A 5,205-nucleotide genomic window follows, 5' to 3' on the forward strand; every position below is an offset into this window, starting at 1 on the left:
CTAATTTTCAAAGGTAATATTCTTTATCTTTGAAATTCTTAAGAGCACGATTAATTCTATAAATTTAGTAGTGTTCTGTTTTAAATTCATATAGCAAGCTTGAGGCAAATAGAGATGGAATGCTTCTGCTCAAAGAATTTGATTCCTTTAGTTATATTATGAAACTAGAATATTATAAAAACAACAAGAACAAGAACACAAAAAAATGAGAGTAAAAGAGAGAGCTCTTTTGTTCTCAAAATATGAGAGATATGTTTCTAAAGGTTTACACATCTCTTATTTATAGTATTTACAATGGAGTAGGCACCAAGTAAAAGAATGCTTAAAATAGAGAGATGGAGAGTCTAATGACTAATTAAGAGAAAGAACAAGTTAGTAGAAAGACTATGTGATTAAATGGAAATCTAATGAAAGTCATAATATCTACAACTCTCCCTTTAGATTTCCATTATATATTAGTTACATGTCTCATTAAAACCTTAAGTGGGAAAACCCAATGAGAAAAATCTTAGTGAAGGAAAAAAAATACATAGCATATATACATTAACAACTGCCTCATTAAAAAACTTGCTAGGAAAACCCATTGAGGAAAAAACTATAATGACCTGACTTTCTAAGACTGGTATTGGACCATCACCTACATGTATGCATAAATCTCAAAATGACTCTTCCATAAAACACAACTAAAACCAAAAGAATTTCGTAAAATAAATTACTTTTGTAAAAGTCAAAATAATTGAAAATCTTTTATTCGAGTCCCTTAGAATGTAAATTCAAATAAGAAACATAATTTAAAACTCCATACATTCGACTGTTAACAAGTGTAACTTGAAAAATGTGAAAAACATGTGCAAAAACTTCTGTTTGTCCCAATGGCACGATAATGGATTCTTCTTATCATTCACCGATCTGTCCTTGCCCTTACCTGAAAAACGTATCATAAGAAAGTGTGAGAATAAAAATACTTAGTAAGTGACCCATTATTGGGCGCACTAAGTGATCGTTAGCCCTCCTATCGAGACACGGGTGTATATCAAATATCATAGGCATAAGCATGAGCATAAGGCAGGAACCTTGAAGGCATGCTTTCATAGGTAATGATCCTGAAGGAACACATATCATCGCAGTCTAGTGATCCCGAAGGAACACAAATCATGGAAATAGTGGTGATCCCTTAAGGACACCAAATCAGTCATAAATGGTGAACCCGCGGGTCCACAAACATAAGATGTACACTGCCCAATTGGAGTGCAAACAATCACCATCAGTCCAACATGCAACATACAACATCCAAATTTTCATAATCAAACCATAAATACATTATCATGATCTTAGTAGCATAATTCATAGGTTTTTGAAATACCCTCAATAGTCCATCCATTAGCAAATCATAACAAATCATTCCATCACACTAGTATCATGCTTTCACGTGTATACACAATCTTAACACCAACTTAGTTACGGTGCCTGGTTCGAGGGCGAACCAATAGTAAACTACTTACCTTAATTTAAGTCTTGATAGTGTAATCAAGTCAAGAAGTCTCCTTTTATATTGGGTAAAATTCTTGAATTCTCCCTTAACATAAATTGAAATTAATTTAGATACTTTGGCTAAAGCCAAACAGATATCGTAATAGCCTCTAAAACTAACCAAATTAGTGATAAGCAATTCAAAGCTTCAAAATTAGCATGACCCACAAGCTAAACCACCAAAATTTAACTTTTAATTCTGATTGACAACAACATTAAAAACCTTCATATCCAACCTTCTAAACCACAGCTACATCAATAATTAAGTTAACTTCATGGGTATCCAAAAATTATTAATAAATATCCCAAAAATTTACCGAAATCTTGTCGATTTTAAACCAAGTGGACTGCACCTCAACTCCTCCCAAAAACTCCAATCTAACCTCCAAACATCCAAATCAAAAGATTTTAGAGCAAACATTAATTGGGTATTCAAGAATCTCTAAGAAAATACCCAAACTTTTACCAAAATTGCCAAAATATTGTAAACAACAATGGAACAAATCTAATAACTAATACATTCAAGAAATACCTCACATACTTACCAAAATCTTAGCGGAACTCCAAAATCGATTGTCAATACTGCTGGTTGGCGGTTCTTAACACCCCGAAATTTCATTCTAACATCCAAATAAAATGGGTCATAATAAATTGGAGTTAAAACCCAATGAGCATTCAAGACTCATTCAAGAAAACCAACAAAACTTCTAAAAACTTACCCAAAACTAAATCTTCTGGCGAATGGACAGCGACAGACTCGAGGAATGGCAACACCATAAGGTCGGCTAACCACGACGACAATAGAGCTTAACGCCCATAGAGAGAGAGAAACTTACTGGCAAGAGACCCACGCGACGATGAATGGAGGGTGCCCGGATGAAGTTGACTATGAGCGCCGGTGATTGGTTGAAGAAACGTGGCATATGGAGGACTGTGAGATTGGAGATGAAGGAGGGAGAGAGTTAGAAAGAAAGTGGAGGGTTGGGGTTTGCGACTGGAGAAGAGGAAAAGGGGAAAAAAATTGATTTTTTTTTTTTTTTTTTTAACCTCACTGACCAATTAAAGCCACATTTCCCCCCTTTTTCCTTTGAAACTCCCAATCTTCCATAAATTTCAAGTATTCTATCAAACTTAATCCAAAAATTCAAAACATCTTGTCATGTAAATTCAAATAACCCAAATATATTTTCAAATAAGCTCAAATTTGATTCCAAAAATATAAAATTTATGGAAAATAAAATCTGATAAATTGAGATAATGAAATCAAATTTATCTAAAACTCGGGATGTTACAAAAACCTAGTCAAGGGAAAAGAAGCGCACTGTTTTTCTTCCCCTCATAAAGACATCACTTAAGATCTATGAGTCATTGCATTCCAATGTTGTGCACCAACTTCTCGAATGTTGCGATCGATAATGCTTCCATGAATTAATCTGCCAAGTTATCCTTGAAAGAAACCCGTTGAATAGTGATCTCTCCATTTTCTTCAAGATAATAGGTGTAGAAAAGCTTTGGTGAGATATGCTTCGTTTTATCTCATTTAATATATCCTCCCTTGATTTAAGCTATGCATGCTGTATTGACTTCATATAACACTTTTGGAAGATTTTTATTGGAAGAAAAGCCACATGTTTCACGAATGTGTTGAATCATTAATCTCAACCATACACATTCTTGACTAGCCTCATGAATTGCAAGAACCTCGACATGATTTGAAGAGGTGGCTGTAATGGGTTGCTTTATGGATCGCCATGATATAACAGTTCTTCTACTTGTAAACATATAACCTGTTTGAGATATAGCTTTATATGAATAAGATAAAAATCTGCATCTGCATACCCATCTAAATCAAAAATCAATTTTTTTGAATAAAATAAACTCATATCAATTGTCCCTCAAAGATAGTGAAGTACATGTTTAATTCCATTCAAATGTCTTTTCGTTAGAGAAGAACTATATCTAGCTAATAAATTCACCGAAAACATTATATCAGGTCATGTATTATTAGTAAGATACATGAGTGCACCTAATAACTTGTAGAAATACAAGTTATTATTCTCTTAAAGTTGGAATAATTAGGGTTAAATAATGAGAAACACATTCATTTTAGTGGAAAACACATGAAATTACATATATGCGTTCAACACAGACAAAAACATTATTTTAAATGAAAACTACATTACTCACGTATTGTAACGTAGGAATCAAGGAAATTTACTAAGTGTTGCAGAGAAGCCAATGTAGAAAGCACGTGTCGAACCCCATCTGATGCAGAGTAAGTGTACTTAACGTTAAATCACAACTTGCAAGTATGGGTGTCGTGACAAGCGGTGCCTGAACAAATCAGAGCATGGCTGAGGCAGCTCGAGAGAGATGCCCTCCACAGCACGTCCTCACCTCAGTCACCAACAACAAGCACCACAAGCCAAAGAGAGCAAGACATTGAACTCGACGGCTTGACTCTTCTTCTCCCTTGTTAAAACATTTTCTTCTATTGTTTACTTGATTGAATTAGGATTCTATGAAAACACTTCATCATTATTAATTCAATCATGATTTCATCCATTTCTACATCTTTTTATTTATTTCCTTCACCATGAACAACTAAACTCACATGCATTCTAGGAAAATTCCCAGGAGATCACCCAACATAGGATTGCTCCAAGCTAAGCACGCTTAACATTGGAGTTCTTATGATTGAGCCACCGAAAAGGAAGGTGCACCTTGTTGGTATAGATAGTAACTTTCAATTCTTTTAATCTTTTCTTACCATAATTTCATGTCCTCAGGATCCCTCTCATTCGGATGTGATACTGGTTCATTCATGTACCCCTCCTAAACTCGGGTCATTACATGCCCACCAGCTTCCGCTTGGTTCGTCCCCAAACCACATCTTACTGGGAGAGGTTCCACTCTGACATCATCTGTAACACCCCAAGCCCAAGATTTGGACTAGGATTCGGAATTCGGATTCGGTACCTGATAGCCCTGGCATTCCCCTGCGTCCCCTGCGACCTGGCTACGTCATCCTCATTTGCCTTGAATGCTTCTAGAAGTGAAAGTTGTCCCCACAAACCAACACGGGTCCTTTCAACATGCTTTGTCCTCACTCACATGCATCCTAGGAAAATTCCCAGGAGGTCACCCAACATAGGATTGCTCCAAGCTAAACACACTTAATTTTGGAGTTCTTATGATTGAGCCACCGTGTAAAGATTTCGTGGCAGAATCACCAGTTCGAGGAAGCCACTTGGGAATGATAGGATGAGATAAGAACCCAGTACCCAGAGCTTTTTTAGGAATGAACTTTCGAGGACGAAAGTTCTTTAAGGAGGGAAGAATGTAACACCCCGAATTTTTATTATTTATGCAATTTTAGTAATTTTTATTAATTAAGGGCATTTTTGAAATTTTTGGACTGAAGTGTAATTGCGGGAATTTAATTATTGACGTTGAAATTATTTAATTTGGAAATTAATGGATTGACGTTGAAATTATTTAATTTGGAAATTAATGGATTGACGTTGAAATTATTTAATTTGGAAATTAATGGATTAACATTGAAATTATTCAAATTGAAAATTAATGGTAGGAATTAATTTCATTTTGGAAGGAAGGGGTGTTTCAATTTAATGGTTTAATCGGAGGGAAGTTATGGAAATTGGACTTTTAATG

The 5,205-nt window shown here is 35.1% G+C and overlaps 1 long non-coding RNA gene across 2 annotated transcripts; it reads right to left on the reverse strand.

Moving 5' to 3' along the window:
- Positions 1-716: 716 nt before the first annotated feature.
- LOC120087815 lies at positions 717-2,601 on the reverse strand. Of its 2 annotated transcripts, XR_005484701.1 has the most exons (3): positions 2,250-2,596; positions 2,076-2,150; positions 717-925 (listed from the first exon to the last, which is right to left on the reverse strand). It is a non-coding gene; the product is annotated as an uncharacterized LOC120087815 (long non-coding RNA). The 2 variants fall into 2 exon arrangements; XR_005484700.1 differs by having other exon boundaries at positions 717-2,150; positions 2,250-2,601.
- Positions 2,602-5,205: the final 2,604 nt, after the last annotated feature.

This window comes from Benincasa hispida, chromosome 10 (assembly GCF_009727055.1).
Source record: "Benincasa hispida cultivar B227 chromosome 10, ASM972705v1, whole genome shotgun sequence".
In the NCBI taxonomy this organism is placed as follows: Eukaryota; Viridiplantae; Streptophyta; class Magnoliopsida; order Cucurbitales; family Cucurbitaceae; genus Benincasa; species Benincasa hispida.